The sequence below is a fragment of the Castor canadensis genome, chromosome 4, assembly GCF_047511655.1.
Source record: "Castor canadensis chromosome 4, mCasCan1.hap1v2, whole genome shotgun sequence".
In the NCBI taxonomy this organism is placed as follows: Eukaryota; Metazoa; Chordata; class Mammalia; order Rodentia; family Castoridae; genus Castor; species Castor canadensis.
In genome coordinates, this window is record NC_133389.1 from 32,603,749 (window position 1) to 32,620,866 (window position 17,118).

A 17,118-nucleotide genomic window follows, 5' to 3' on the forward strand; every position below is an offset into this window, starting at 1 on the left:
ATACTGTAAATTTCTTTACTCAATCAAAACCTTCTCTAAAAAATAGGCTGAAAATTCTCAAGCAGTGTCTGTCATAGTTTTCTTTGGCTAGAAATACATTGGCATTGGAAACATATCAAGTATCGTTTTCCATACAGGGAAACATAGCTTCAGGGCTGCTAATCCCTCTTCAGATTGGTTTGCCATCCTAGTAACTTTGAAATTTTTTTGAATATTTCCCTGAATTATTTCAGGAACTTGTACATTTTTATTTCCTTTTTTGCCTTCAAATGAGAATAAGCCTTCTTTCTTTGTCAAGAAACTAGATATTATTTGGCAGCAATATGCTTCTCAAAAGAATAATTCTCCTTGTTTTCTGGTCACAAATTCAGTCAGTAACCAATGAATTCTACTTCTTCAAATCCACAAAAGATAACTGTGAAATGAATATTTAAATATATTGATTTTATTTTTCCAACATTTTATTTAAAAATATTAACTTCCCTATAACAGTGGCAAATATGGATAAATTTCTTTTAATTCAATCTTTAAAACGAAGCTTTAATAAGTATTAGACATTGTCCTAAATATAACTTGATTTTCCACAGTAAATTTAAAATGGGAATAAAATGAAGTAACATTTTGACCAAAGGTCTGATGTCCAAGTTTTCATGCCAGTAAGTATGCATGTCAAATTTATTTAATAAATTATTAGAATGACCATTGTATGTCATTCACTTGGCAAAAGCATTAAATGTCTACTTTTTTCAATGCAATTTGTTTGTCATCCAATAAATAAAAGATTTAAATAGCGTAACTTAAGCCCTCAAGGTATTTTCAATTTAAGAAAGTGAGTGAAGATAAATGCACAGATATTCATAATATCAGTGAAGTCAGTTATTACTGTAAGAAAGCAGCAGAGTGCTGCTTTAGAAGGATTTTGAAAATATGGAAAGACAGTTCAATGGCCCTCTCCTAATTTGGATTCAGTGTGGACTAGGATCACAACTTCTTATATCTTTTTAAAGACACGAAACCTGCCATCCTATTCAGGATTCAGAAGTCCATCTCTTTTTTTCTTTTGCAATACTGGGGTTGGAACTCAGGACCTCACACTTGTTAGGCTTGAGTCACTCTGCCAGCCCTCAGAAGCCTTTCTTTAAGGAGATTTTTCAAGGAAGTCTAGATTTCTTAAGACTTTTAAGAACATGTTCTAGGAATATTCATTATGATGTAACCTTTTGGTTTCATTATAACTTGCTTAATTTAAAAGCCTTATACATAATTTTAATTGAGTGTGAATTAAAGATCAGGTTGTTGATTTCCTCAACAATAGAAGATGAGTTCCTTTTCCATTAAACCAAGAATTTAAATGTAAATTTTAAGTTCCCATTTATGGACTATACATTTTATTCTAAATATATATAGATAATTTCGTAGGTTGAGATTTGTTTCTGTTCATGTTTATTGGTAATCACATTAAGGCAAACATGACCTTAGGAACCCAGATTGTCTCACTTGACAGATGAATGCAGATGGAAACAAGATATAGTCTTAGTTATCTTACTCTGAATAATGTAACTGGGTTTGGGTAGAAATTTCTGAACTCTGAAGGATTTGTACTTCCTTGCAGTTACAGAGCATCTTTACTTTGAGTGTGTCATTTATGTAATTAGTGATTATCTCCCACTGTCTTCAAAGATATATATATATATATACATATATGTATATATATATCATCTATTATGTGCCAGTATCACATTAAAAATGGCATATGGTGAGATCAAACACCATACCTTCAAAGCATTCCCTGGCAGGTGGGGAAGATAAAGTTGTAACTGTGACTATTAAGTGAGTTTCTCAAATAGAGAAGCACAAGGTGCTAGAGAAGGGCACTGTAGTTTTATCTCACGTGGCCTAAAGGACAGTGTTTTGTCCAAAGACAGAATCACAACAGTTTAGATAAAAATCTAATTGGTTTTTATTCACCATCCATTCATGAATCAGGACAGACTCCATTCTACAAAACAGAATGAGCATTCACACTGGGCTAACAGTAAAATGGTAGTTTTTGTGTAAAAGAAGCAGAACAATAGGAAAAGAAAACATTAGGTTACTTTGTGCTACATTTTTTTTCCCCCTTTGGTAGGATTAAAACATATGATGTCCTTATTTATGCTGACTGTATATTAATGGCTCTTTCTTGACATGAAGAAAAATTCCTTGAAAAATTAAAAACATTATGCTAATGTTAATTATTTCATGCGATTGATTTTCTTACTCTTACTGTTCTTCTGCTGTTTCCGTTTATTGATACTGATAATGTATTTGTAAATATATATGTTCCAGGCATTGTACAAGCTGCAAACATAGACAAGAGTTTTTTTCTCATTGACCTTCCTGCCTTGTTTTATTTCATCATCTCTAAGAGCTGATAGATCATATCTTTTTATCTGGAATCCAATTGTCCTTTTCTTCCTCATTATATTATGATGATTTGAGATTGAGATAATTATATTAATACAGCACACAATTTAATTAAGCTGGCCTTAAGGACCTACTCAATAGTTTGTTTCAGTTGCTTTTCCTGCAGAAAGAAAACAGGTTTAACAAACCAGGAGTCAGTTAAAACTTTAATCTCCCATCTACCCATATATTTCTTTGGTTCTCATAGTTTCCAGACATTCATGAAGTCACTGTGTTTCCAGCTATACTTATACATCCTATTTTCAAGGAGTATATATTCTTATAATTGACTCGACTGTAAATGCTTTCTGTCTTTTGGTGTTTTAGGCCTCAATTTCACTTGCAGACTGTGGATATCACATATTACACTCATATGAAAGATTTATGTTCTTTCTGAGCAATTGGTAAAGACTGTAAAAAGCTCTGCAACACAAGAATAAAATAACACATATAGTCTTTCTATGTGATTTGAAATGTTTGAAAAAAACAAGGAGCACAAAGTTTATGAGCAATATGAACAGGACATTCATGGAGAGCCTGTGCCCAGCGATTATTATTGCAGTCACTAATACATGAGCATGAAAAATATCAATGCAATTAAACCAGTGTGAGACAAATTTACCCCATTAAGTTTATTTTTCTCAGTATCTCTGGTGGAATACAAACATCCTATGCTATGGAATTTAGAGAAACAGTGTGATTTGTGTCACACTAACCTGGCCTGCTTAGCATCTAAAATGTGCATTAATAGGGTCACTTCTTTGTGTTACAAAAAAATCCCTGTTAAAATATAAATGCTGTGTGTGTGGGGGGGTAATGCCCAGAGTAATTAGAAATCATTTAAAAATTAGTATAGATTAATATATCCAATGATTCTAGAGAGCAAACTGCAAACCACTATGGAAGGAATAGTTATTCAGTCTAGAGAAGGGAGGATATTCCTCACAGGTAAGTGTCACTGTATAATTCTTGAAGGAAATCAGGCTTACAAGTGCAACTTGATGAATTATATTTATTAATGACTTCACCATGTCTGAACACAATAGAATGGAAAAGTACTTGTGGAACCAAATAGATTGGAAATTGAATTCTGCCTTTATGCTGGTCCCTGCTTTTCTTTCCAGACTCATCCTGTATCACATTGTTGCTAGCCACTCTGTTCTTCCTTAGTTCCTTAAATATGCTAAGCAACCTCTTCCCTGCCTTTGGTTTTGCTAAAATACTTTGTTAAGTATATTAACTTCAATCTCTTTACTCTACTCTTTACCTAGAAAGTTCCTTTGCATCCTTTGAGTGTCAGCTTGCATTTGACATCCTAAAAAAGGTCTATGACCACTTTACCTAAGTTAATTGCTAAAAACATGAACACACACTCACACATATGGACAGATTTATTTCTTAGATCAGCACATGGCTTGTTTTCTTAACAATATGTAACAAATCCTAGATTAAAAACAGTGGGGGTTTTGTTGTTTACTTTTCCATCTGAGCTCAGGCTCCCTTATCACAGGGATGTGCCTGCTTTTTTCACTGAATTATACCAAGGATTTAGAACAGGGAATGATTTATAAGGGATGATTTGTTGGATAAAAGAATATGTGAATGATTTTGGTGCCCTCTTTTTCATTCTTACCTAAATTAGATTTCTAAGATCACAGAATTGATCCTGTAATTTGATGTGGTAATATAAGCGCTACCAGGATTAAACCCAAATTTTTGTTTTTTTCTGAACCTGCATTAGGGCAGCTGAGCATGACCATGCAATCTGGTCTCACTTCAGTGTGTTGAGCTGTGTCTCAAATGGGTTTTAATGATACTTGGCAAACACATTCCAGTCATAGACTTCTCGCTATCTCATTCTCCTAATACTAGAAATGTCTATTCCCCTATTCACATTTTCATTGGCAATTTGCTTTCCACTCTGCTTTGGAAGAACTAGAAGATAAATTTCTAAAGACTCCCCACTCAGATGATACATCTAGGGCTTGCCACCACTTTGAGCACACATTTGGCTTTTCCATATATTAACTGCCCATGCTTATTGTCTACTGTTTGCATTCAGTAGAACCCATCCCAACCTCCCACTGATAACTCTTACTCCAACAAGTCTTTTCTTCTTTTATGTAGTTTCCCAGCATCATAAAATCATTTTGTTATTTTGTACATCCTAAATACTAAAAAAAGAAACCAAATTTAAATTCCTTAATTTTTAATCTTGCTTTTTCAATGATTGTCTTTGCAATTTCTCTTTAGCTTTGCTGTTAAATTTCTCAAAGAGTTGATTTTACCACAAAACTCTAATTCCCCTTCTACTTTCTTCAGGTGACTCTAGCTAGGTTTTCAATCCCATTACTTTAATGAAATTGTTTTTAATCAAGGTTGCCTTAACTCTTAGTGACTAACCATGGTCGATTTTCATTCTCTCCATTTTGACCTACAAGTAGCGTTAGACACAGCCAACTGCTCTTGAATTTAATCTACTTTTTTCACTTGGTATCTAGGATGGCACAATTTCTTGGGTTTTCTCTAACCATTGTAATTTCTCCCCTAATTTGGTCTGGCTTTTATTTCTCCGTCTAGATTTCTCTCCAAAGGTCCATCCTTGTATTTTTACCTTACCCATTTGGATGCTTAATAGACATCACTAAATTACTCAAACACAAGTTGACTTCCAGTTCTTTTCACAAAAAAGTTTTCCATATATTTTCTTTCTCTAATCTGTGGTAATTCCACACTTTTGGGTGGTCATGCCCACAAACTTTGAGTCTTCTTCAATGCTTCTCTCCATATAAGAGACTCTCAAGAAAATCTGTTGTCTTTACACTAAAAAAAGTCTAAAGTATCTTTGTTTTTCATTACCTTTCATGCTATTATCTCAAAATGAGCCAGAAGAAACTCCAGCTGGGGTTATTTGTATAACTCTTAGGGGTCTCCCTACCTTTACTGTTGGCCAACTGCCTAGTCTATTTTAAACACAGCAGACAGAGTGAACTATTTAAAAATAAGCTGAATCATGTCAACTCTGGTCACAACCTTCCAGTAGTTCCCCATTTCACTGAGGGTAAAAGCTAACTGACAAAGGCCTGTTAAGTCCTCAAGAAGGGCTGGAGGGTATAGCTCATTGGTGAATCACTTACCTGGAATTTATCCCCAACACCACAAAATAGATACAGTCCTAAGAATGATACACTGTTCTCATTTGACTTTATTTCTTGCCATTCTCATTTCCATTTATTTGATTTCAACCTCACTAGCCTTGTTGTTCCAGGAACATGCCAGATATTGATCTGGCATTTGATCTTCTGTTTCTTGGAACATTCATTCCTCAGATGTTCACAGAGCTAACCTTATTACCTCCTCAAGTCTTTGCCTCAGGGTTGAATTGCCTCTTCGCAATCAAGGTTATATTGACCACCACCAGAACTCCTGATTAAACTCACCCTTTTATATTTGTTTTTCCACAGAATATGTCACCTTCTTACATAGTGTAAAATTACCCTTGTCTTTTTCTAGATGGAATCTAAATGTTGTATTTATGAGTGAAGTCTGCTAAAAATCTAGACTAGTGTTTGGTTCCTATTAGGTGACCAATACATTGAATGAATGAATGACTAAAGAATTTACTAACCCTTCATCCTTGAGCCAACCAAATTTAAATTATATTACTGACCTTTTTTTGTCTATAAAAATGAGATAATGGTATTGTTTCTATGATAGTTACATGAGATAATATAGATGTAACTCTTTCATACTCTTCTTAAGATGAAAAAAAATATTGTGATTGCCACAGTAAGAATCAATCAAATTTGAAGATAATGGAAAAATGAATACAGTCAGGATGAAGCCATTATACTTTGTACTCTTCTGAAGTCCTAAAAAACTTAGTCATATAGGGTGGGAAAGTAAACAGAGTGTCAATTTATTAACTTAGCGTGAGATATTATTGTCATCGCAACTGAAATCATTTAATTCACTTATGATTGTTATAATTTTTTCCCATAACCAACTATATAAAAGAGAACAAATCAAAATTAAAAATCCCTGATTCAATTTTCTATGTGAAGTCTCTGTCTGGAAGCTGGATATGAGCAGCATATCATCTCTGTGACAGGCGTCTTATAGGAGAATACGAAAGCTGCCTGTTAGATATTGAATGAGTCCAAGGAAGTAAAAGAACTGAAATTTTAATGATTCCAGGCTAAAAAATATATGACATATCCTTCAAGACCATACTAGTCTTGCACTAAAGACTACAACACATTCTCCTTAGCTCCAAATACCAAGATTTAGATCAGTCCTAGAAATAATTGAAAAAACACTTTTCAGATTCTCAGCATTCATGATAAACCAATACCCTTTTAAATGAGACATTCATTATTTATATGTGATAACATAATCTTGTTTCTATTGAGTTCTTCAGGTCAGGGTAATTCTGACTCAGGTTGCTTTACTAACATTGTTCGGATTCATGTTCGTTCACTATTAAATAAATAATTAATAAGTACCCAACATGTGTCAAGCACATCTCGTAGAGCTGGGCTATAACCATCATATAAACAGGTTTTTTTTGCCCTCAAAAAAATTACGTTTCAGTACGAAAGACAGAAAATACAAATCTACAAATGTATAATATTGAAAGATTAATTTAGTATGAATTTTATCATGTACACTTATTTAATTTACAATCACTCTCATATATAACTAAGTTCTTGGTAAGCTAACTTGGCATGACTTCCAGAAATATTCTTATCTCTTTAAGGAAAAAAACAATTTTGAATAAAGAATTAGGTATAGGAATGAGCAGCCCTAAAGCTTCATCCATGTTACTGTCATAGTCTGGTGGCCTCTGAGGTGCCCCCAACCTCTTTTCCAGATCCTTGAAATTCCCATGGCTACTTCAACCACTTCTAGTGTAATGATAGTGTGAGGAAAAGGAATTCAGAGTGAAAAGACATGTGAGGTTACTTTTACAATTTTTTTACAAACCTATTTAACCTTCTGCCCACATTGCTAAGGCACCTCCCTACTGACCCTTTATGTGGTGACAAAAAGAGAAAAATTCATATTTGATAAACATAGTAACACTGCAGATCCTTTTTCTCTTTCAATGTGCATGTGTGTATGTGTGTGTATGTGTGTGAGTGTGCAAGGTTCAAAGAAATTATCTTCCCATAGTAATTCAAATTGTATTATTGACTCATTGCAAATAGCATGAAGCTTCCACACTTGAAAGACAGTCCTACCACCTCACAGTTGGAAATCAGATGAATCCAGCTTTAAATACCACGTGATTCCCAGCTGTGTGACTCTGGGAAGACATTAACATTTCTACATCTGATTTACTGGACTCTTCTGTAAATCAGTAAATCATTTTCTGTAAATGGTTTTCAGTAAATCATTTTCTGTAAAATCATTAAATAATGATTTACTGGATGAGAATTAATGGAGATAATAGATACAAAGTGTTTAGCATAGAATGTGGCATATTGTAATCATGCCATAATTCTTAGTACTATTACTGCTAAGTAATGCAATAAAAACAATGTTGAAATAATTATTCTTGTAATAGAATTTCAGATAGTACCACAGTCACTGAAATTGATAGTTAACCATTCTTGATGTTGAATATGTTCAGTAGCCAACTAAAATTACTCATAGTCAACTAAACAATCAGACATGTAATTTTTCTGTCATTTCACATACATATAGTTGCTTTTGAGGAAAATAGTGTGCTTACAACAGAAAGACTCCATAGCATCTCCTTTGTTTATTCTGTGATTATAATTAGTGGACACTTGCTACAAAGTCAAATAACTTGCAATTATATTTTGTCTTTTTTTCTCAGTAGTTTATTTTAAAAGGCATCTTTATTATTCTAGTGGCTGTTAATGAGTTAATTATGTGAACAGTCAAGTAAAAAAAACATCCTTATAGTATGACCTACAAATTGGCTGGTTTCTGATGAAACCAGCTTGTGATATAGAAGCTACATTAAGCATATCTGAAAAGAGGTAACCAAATGTACATTTACCTCCCACAATCAATTCAATGTCTTTTAAAAAATGTGAGGTATAAAACATTTTACTCAGGAATACTTTATGATTGTTACATACCTCTTGGCATTTTCAATCATTTAGTGTAATTTAGATTAATTTACCCACTGTAATATGTTCAGAAATTTGTAGACAGAGGTCCGAAATCCCTTTTGTTTGACCTCAGTGTCAGGGCTTTTACTGACTGTCTTCCAGCTTAGAGAGTCTTCAAGAGGAAGAATTGTTAATAGTAATAGCTGATTTGGCTTAAACTTTTTAATTTTACTATTATTTTAACTACTCTTTTGACATGTTTCACAGTGAACACAGAGAAAAACATTTTGATGTTTCAATCAAAGTTATCCATAACAAAATATATCTACTCATTATGAAATGAGTATATGAAAATATTTAGAAATATATGGTCAGAGATGTAAATAATCAAATTAGCTATGTCAGTTAACCGTGTTTTGATTTTTGGCTTACTTTTATTAAAGGCAGTACTGTAGTATACATTCTGATTGGTACCAATATAGGTATTTCAGTTTAACAAGTAATGTTTCCTGGATCTAGTTATTTAGAGTTTCTGTGCTATGATTTATCTATGAGAATTTTTAAAAATCTTCATTTATAACTTTATGTTATAATGTATCGTGTGCAGACAGAACATGGATGATGGAAAGGAACTGTATTAAGTGTCAAAAAAGCAGAATCCAAATTAGTCATGTCATTCTCTGCAAGTCAGTGATTCAATCTGAGCTCTCATTTTTATATTTAAAATAATTCCCGTGAAGATCTTCCTAAAAATAAAAACAGATATGTTTTGAAGCTAAAATTAGCTATGTAAAATCAACTTAATGATTCCCAAATACCATACCAATATGAGCAAATATTTTTATAGTTTAGAATTTTTTGTTAACCTATTTTTATTAATCATGTGAAATCATAGGAATCAAGTCTTACAGACGTGTTTTGTCTATGAAGGCTATAGATATCACCCACATCATTTGGGGAGATAATCATCAAGTGCTCTACCACCGATCTATAGCCGCAGCCCACATTATCATATAAACCTGTGACCCCAAATTTAAATATCTTTTATAAATAAAAATAACTGTCAAATTAGTTTTTAACTTCTAGACCTACACATCCAGCAATCTGCTTGGCATTTCTATTTAATATCCTGAGCATATCTTAAATTTTACCATTTCAGATTCATATCTGAAACAGTAAATTCATATCTAACACCCATCATAACTGCTTCTATTATACCATTCTTTTTTGTTAATGATTGACACTAGTATCCATTTAGGAATTCAAGCTCCAAAATCGGGAGTCATCCTCAACTCCTGTTATCCCTCTAAGCAACACCATCATATCATTACTGATTTACTAATTCCTTCTCCTAAATATCTTTCAAATACATTTCACTGTCATGACTACTACAGATTAATAGTTCATCACACAGCAATCACTCATATAACTAATACACACCTTAAACAGTACATACTGTTGGCTCCTCAGAAGCATCGATCATGCTATGCAACATAGCACTCTGTAATCCTAAGTTTTCCATATTTTTCTTGATAGTTTTAATGCAAAGTAAATATCCTCAAACATTTTTGCTTGATTTTGTAATAGTTATATAAACGCAATTGTAAAGTCAGCATTATGCTGACTCCTACAATACACTGTGTTTGTAAAATTCATCTATGTAGTCAAGTGTACATATAAAATGTATTTTAATCACTGTTTATGGTATGGTGCAGAACATTAAAACATTTTATTTATATATGTTTATGGTTTGGATTGGAAACTTTCCATTTAATCAGATAATTTTTCATTTTAATAGATTAATCCATTCACAATTTTGAAATTTCTATACTATTTGGACACATTTCTTCAATTTTATTTTGTGTTTTGTATTCAACATGTTTTTATCTTTGCTCTTGTTTCCACTTTTCTTTCCTTTCTTCATTTAAATATTGTTCAACGTTTCCAATCAACTGAGGTTTTTTTTTTCCTGGAGATTGTTTATTCATTATATTAAAAATGTTTTATTAACTTTAATTTTTTCTGAACATTTGAGAGTGCAGAAAATGCCTCCATCATAAAGAGAAAATCTCCAGAGTGATCTTTCAGGAATCAAATGTGACCGTATCTCCACATACATTCACCCAACACACACGCACACAGACGGACACACACACACACACACACACACACATTCTTCCTTCTGCTAAAGATTGTTGTTCAATGACTTTTCTTGGCATTTTGGGGAATGAAGTTAATTTGTCCTGATAAGTTGTACTTGGATTGTTCCTTATCAACCTTTTAAATCTCATGGGGCACTGCTTTCTTTTCTCTTTACACACAAGAAGCTCTCCTTTTTTGTACTAAACTCAATGCCTTCTCTCTTTCCACCATTTTCCTTTCAAAAGTGATTTATGGATTTAAAGTATGTGCTTATTGCATGCTCCAGTCATCATCAACCTTAATCCTTTCTGCTTTGCTTAGTTAATGCTTCAGCAGCTCAATTACCTTCCCAAAGATAAACTCCCCTGGATGATGAGAAAACCATGTCTTCATGACTGTGATTATTGCTTTCTTGATGATGTTTTCCTGTAAAATTATAGTGCTGTCCCAGTCACAGAGCCTTTAAGAAACTCAATTTGTATTTAGTGAAAAAATTCAGATGTTATATTTTCAGTCTTCAAAAGAAGCTTAGCAACTCAATAATGGCAAAATTTCTCAAACCCAGCCTAGAGTATGACAGATCATGAAGGAATTAAAAAGGACCCAGTTTATGACAGGTATTAAAGGGAGAAGATTTAGGGCCATTGTCAAAATCAGTTTGCCATTTCCTTATCTATCCACAACTTTAATAAACATATTTAACTGGTTTTCAATTCCATAGCATTATATAACAAAAATTGCAATGGAATAATAAATCACCTAGGTGTGGAGAAGAGGATAGTGGATAAAAATAATATGTGTTAATGCTTTTCCCTCTTTTTATGTAATTTCCAGTCGACTGTCAATGAAAGCTTAGGTGGTAGAACCTGTAAAATGTTTGTGATATCAGTAACATTGGGATAAATATGCAGCTGCTTCATTGGATGATTACTTTTCTTTCAAAATTACCAATTTTTAGCAGGTCACTTAAGTATTTTCATAGAAAAATTCTCTAGCAATGAAACATGGCTAATACATGCCAGATGTGGTGATGTACTTGGGAGGCAGAGGCTATAGGACCTCAAATTCAAGGCCAACCTGGGATATGTAGTGAGACTCTGCCTCAAAAATAGCAATAAAATGTGGCCAATATTATTTGCTTACAAAAATGTGTTGTGATAAGTACTGATGTAGTTAGGATATGTGATACATGTAATAAATCAGGAAAAGTCAGGATTTAGAAATTAATTTTACCTGTTTTATCAAATAATATAAATATGTTTCTTTTATTGTATATAAACCACAACACATGATACATATATTTAACTACACTGGGGGATATACAAAAATCAAAACCAACAAAATGGGTGTATATAACATATAAAAAGTCTGGAATGGTAAGAATACAGATGCTATGATTTGTATTTCCATAAATTTAACTGAAATATGAAAATTTATTATTTTCCCTTAGATCCTCAGATGTGTAATAAATAAATCTCCCAGAATAAATGATCTCTATTATATTTTAAACAAGACAGCTCTATTGTATATCAATTCAAGTTTAGAATGCAGCTCTGAAGAATTCACATATAGAAATTACTTTTCTCATTTGAAAAATATTGTGGTTTTGATTTATTGAAGCACAGAATAAAGAAAAGCAGTATCTGAAAGCAATAAGGTGCTTTTCCAGTGCTGTGCAATTCAGTGCATTTAAAACAAATAGTCTTGACCTTTGCACAACAATGCTCAGTCCACCATAATTTATACTCCTAGGTCACACCAGCAAAGAAAGACAAATGAGATGAGCAACGAAGAATATTAAATTTTAATATTAACCCCTTTCACAACTGTACTGGTCATAGCTGAACTCTTCTTAAGCTATCCTGGGGTTATATAGTATAATGCAGACAAAAAAGTAATTTCAAGAATACCAAAAAGCTCTTCCAACATATGTACCATACTATTTTCAATTTATGCAATCTTTTTATTGAGATTGTTAGTGTATAATAATTGCACAAAGGGTTTCATTATGATTTTTCCATACATGAATATAATGAACTTCAATTACATTCAATGTCTCTATCACTCCTTCTCATCCCCCTTTTCTTTTTTTAACAATTTTTTCAGGTATAGACAACTAAGAGAGAGAGAGAGAGAGAGAGAGAGAGAGAAGGCAGAGGAGAGGGAGAGAGGGAGTAAGGGAGGAATTTTTTTTTTACAATTTTAATAGGTTTCATTATTCTATTTTCATTCATGTATGTAATGCACTTCAATCATATTCACTTCTCTATCACCCTCTCCTTTTACCCTCCCCTTTCTAGCTATTCCCTCCAGTATGAAAATATTGATGCTCTCTTTTAAAACAAAAAATATGATTGAAAGGTAGATGAAAATAATACTACTTTATTAAATAGTGCAAAGGAATGCCATTTATCATATTTGTTTTTGAGTATCAGAAAGCAAAAATGTTCCCTTTGGTATCTCCAAAAGCACTAGTAATAGATAAAACTGGAGTTAACCCTGAGATAAGCATAGAGAAAAAGGAATGTTTATGAGAGTGGGGAGGGGTATGAACAGGAATAAAATATTCAAATTCACATCAATGTGAATATACATTGTTTGTGCCTCCTCCATCCCAACCCCCCACTTCCTTATAGTTCCAGGTTTGAAAAAACAAAACCTGTTTGTTTGATTTTACTTTGTTACCCCTCCCTACAAGATCTTCCTAAACCTAATTTTAATTGAAACAGAGTAAAGTAAGTAAATTTGCAATCAAGGCTAAAGATTGCACTCCTGCCACACATACCCTTTTTTTCACGTTCCTACTCTAGCTGTCTTCTAGGCAGCAGTCAGAACAACACCCATGTCCTTGCTTTTTGTTTCACTTAGAACAGCACTGCTGGCTAACATCTTTGATTGCATGATGCAGATCCTGCCTGCCTCTCTAGTCTCTACCTGCATCTGTCTAGCTCCATCATTCTTCCCCTTACACCAGCTTTATGTATTCCTTAGACACCGTGCTTGGTGTCTTTGCCTACAAGTTGTATCTACCCAGGAAACTATTTCACTTACTTCACATGGCTGAGTCCTTTTTATCATTCCAGGATCATCTTAAATGTCTTCTCTTTAGACTCAATCACTCTAAATTGTCTGTATAGAATTTATCAGTAGCCAATATTTTCTTTGGGTGCATATTTATCATTTCGTTGTCTATCACAGGAGCAAGGTCCTTTTTGTCCTTGTCAGTGCTGTGTCCCCAGCTCTCATTGTATCTCAGAAACAGCTATTGTTAGGAGAGCAATTGTTCTCCCACATTTGTAACTAAATTATATACACAGTGTTGAACATGTAGAAATGCTAAAAACCACAGCACAATTAATTGTCTACAATTTTCTTCTGTTTTATGCCTATAAAAACTATTTGTGACTAAGAGTTCTGGTGTGTCTGCGTATGGACACATTCACAAGTAAAAAAATATATGTTACTTAATGTTCCTCAATTAAATAGGTAGGTTACCCACAAATAGTTTTGATCCAAGATGTACAATGAGTATGTTTTTTTGTGAAACAGAAATATAGCTTGGCACCTCCATTGGAAATGTAACCATTTTTAAAAGAAACTTTTATTTTACTTTCAACAGCTTATAGTTATTAATAATTCAAACCTGAACAAAGTCATTGCCAAAGAAATACAATAGTTTCCTTTTTATATTACTCATGCATTAGAAAAAATTGTCAATTAAATTAAGGTGATGTGTAAGGCAGAAAAATACATATTAATGTTCATACTGTGACTGGATGTTCAAGGAGTAAAATTTTACAATGTTCAATTGAGCTGTAAGAAATAAAAGAATACAATAGTTAGAAAACAATAATGTAAGACTCTTTGTTTCTCCATTATAAAGCCAGTTTTACATTAATTTCCTCTAATAGAGAAGTGCAATCTTATTCAAGTTCTACAACAGCAGCTCATTGTAAGAATTTTCCTACAAAATCCCAGTGTTTGTTCAAGGACATGGGATGAAAATTATGGAATACAAGTGATAAATATTGAATATTGAACAGTTGAAATGCTTGGTCCTTGTAGTAAAGGGAAATTCTTGCTGATACACATTTTAACAATTAATTATACTCACCAATGGAAAACAATTTCTAAATTGCAGTGGATGTGATTGTTTTCTGGAACAAATGAACAAGCATAATTTATATTGTGTTCATCACTTGGCAATAGCTGGGAGAGTTAATTGAGTCTGGTGGCAAGAATAAGGGAAACATGACAGAGTTGATAAAACTGGACACTCTCCAAGATGCTCATTAATCACGTGAGTATCTGAAAATGAATGCATCATGCAAATTAGAGGTGAAAGAGGCTTCCTGGTTTGGAGAGATACCAGCATGTGAAATTGTGTGCATTTTCAACACTGCATCAGGCGGGGACATGGGATGTGTCAATGTCACGCTTTAATTGGAATATGGTGATGGGTAGAGCATGTTTTAAACTTAAACATAAATTTCCATAAGACTTAGTCCAGTTAAAAAGCTATTCGATAGTGCAGAAAAGCATTCTAAAAAATTGTCTTCAATAGTGGAAATGTGAAAATATTCAGCTACCTAATTTTGCTAAATTCAAGCAATGACCAACTTTACCTAATATCACTTCACTTTGTCCACTCCAGTTACATTGAAATTTGAAGGAGTTTAATTCTGTAAGAAAAGTCTGCTCCTTTTTAGTCCTGGACATAGAGGATGAGAATGAAAGAAAAAGTTTTATCTAAGTGCTAATTTCATTTTGTCTTCAGTAATCCATTAATTTTCAATCAGATCTGTTTACTGAAAACTGTAGCTGACATCTTATTGTATTTATTGTTTCTGCTTCAAAAACAATATTACATGAAAATTTAAACATTTATGACTGGCTAATGTATAGTCAACTGAATTTTTTTTCCATTGTTGACATAGGGAGTAGAATGTTTTGGATTATAGTTAGGTGAATTTTATTTTTCCTGATTGATTGAGTTCATATATTGGAAGAATAAAAATATTTATGATTTTTACTACTTGAAGATCATTTAGAGCAATAGGATTTTCCACATTTCCTGTTGATCATGTAATGATTTGTTTTCCTTTTTCATGTATTCAGTTGAGTGTCTTCCTTGATTCTGAGCTCTTTAACAAGGCAAGCATAAATCAGTCTATTTTTCAACCAACCAAGAAACTGAGCTCCACAGAGAGGATGGGTTACTCAGTTTTCTACAGTTAGAAAGATGCTTTTCTGAGTCCTTCTATTTATGTATTTTTAATAAAACTATATTGATACCTTTTGTTCAAATAGTGTCATATTCATCAAAGTCCTATTAGTACCATTAAAAACATTTTCCACAGACAAAAATAAATTTGAGTGAACTACCCTGTTTCTCACAATTCATGGAAGTATAGATGTACTCAGAAGGTTGGTGCTGAATGTGATATGAGAATTATTTCATAATGAAATATATGATCTGAGTAAATTGTATAATCTACTTTAGGACTGTTTTGGAGTTTTATTGTTGTTTATTGAAGATAACATAAAGAAGTGTACAACCTAATTATTTATTAGAAGGAAAAGCATCCTCATAGCTACTAATCATACATAAGGTAGAGCCTTCCCAGTTACAGTTACTGAAAAGGATCTCTTTGAACCCTTGCCCTTTCCACTATAAGTAATCCATAGTCTAGTTTTTTATGAACTCAGTTTCTAACTTTTCTGTATGATAGTATTATTAACTTAGGTTGTCCTTGTTATCCTCTCTCTCCCTCTCCCTTTCTCTGTGTGTGTAGGTAATCTTACATCAGATTATATGTATATATTTATATGAATATATGTACATATCTATTTATTTATAACATTATATATGTAATATAAAATCTACATATTTCACTATATTGCTTTGCTTTTATGTTTTAGTACTATTTGCAGTTTAAGGCATATTCTACAGTTGGATTTTCTTACAAAGTAGTAGTTGGAATTGGAGGTTTAATCGATAAGATTTGACATTTTGTGGGAAGTCAACTTCATACGTGGTGTTGTACCTTGGATGCAAGAACATATAATATTTGTTTTACTCTCTTATATGTAGTTAATAGCCATTGATATTCAATTAACCAAGGATTCCAAAATGATGACATTCCAACTGTATTATTTCTAATTTCCTTGTTTTTTGGAATATTGCTACAAAGTGAAATTGTCTTTCAAATGCTATGTTTACTCAGAGATTTATTTTAAACAGGAATTTCCTGAGCCCCATTATTGGTTTTCAAAAGAATGAGTTGATTTCTACTACTCCCCAAAGATGATCAGGCATATTTTTCTATCATGTTGAATTTGTGGACTTAAACACACTAATTTCCCGGTATGTTCTTACCTCACTTTGATCATTTTCTGCTACAGAACTGGTCTCTGGTTTGTCTTAATGCAAAAAAGGTGATTC

General features: G+C 32.8%; 1 protein-coding gene across 1 annotated transcript in view; it reads left to right on the top strand.

Moving 5' to 3' along the window:
* The window catches only part of Rit2 (Ras like without CAAX 2), a 364,390-nt gene that overhangs the window by 73,034 nt on the left and 274,238 nt on the right, over positions 1-17,118 (top strand). The window lies entirely within an intron of this gene.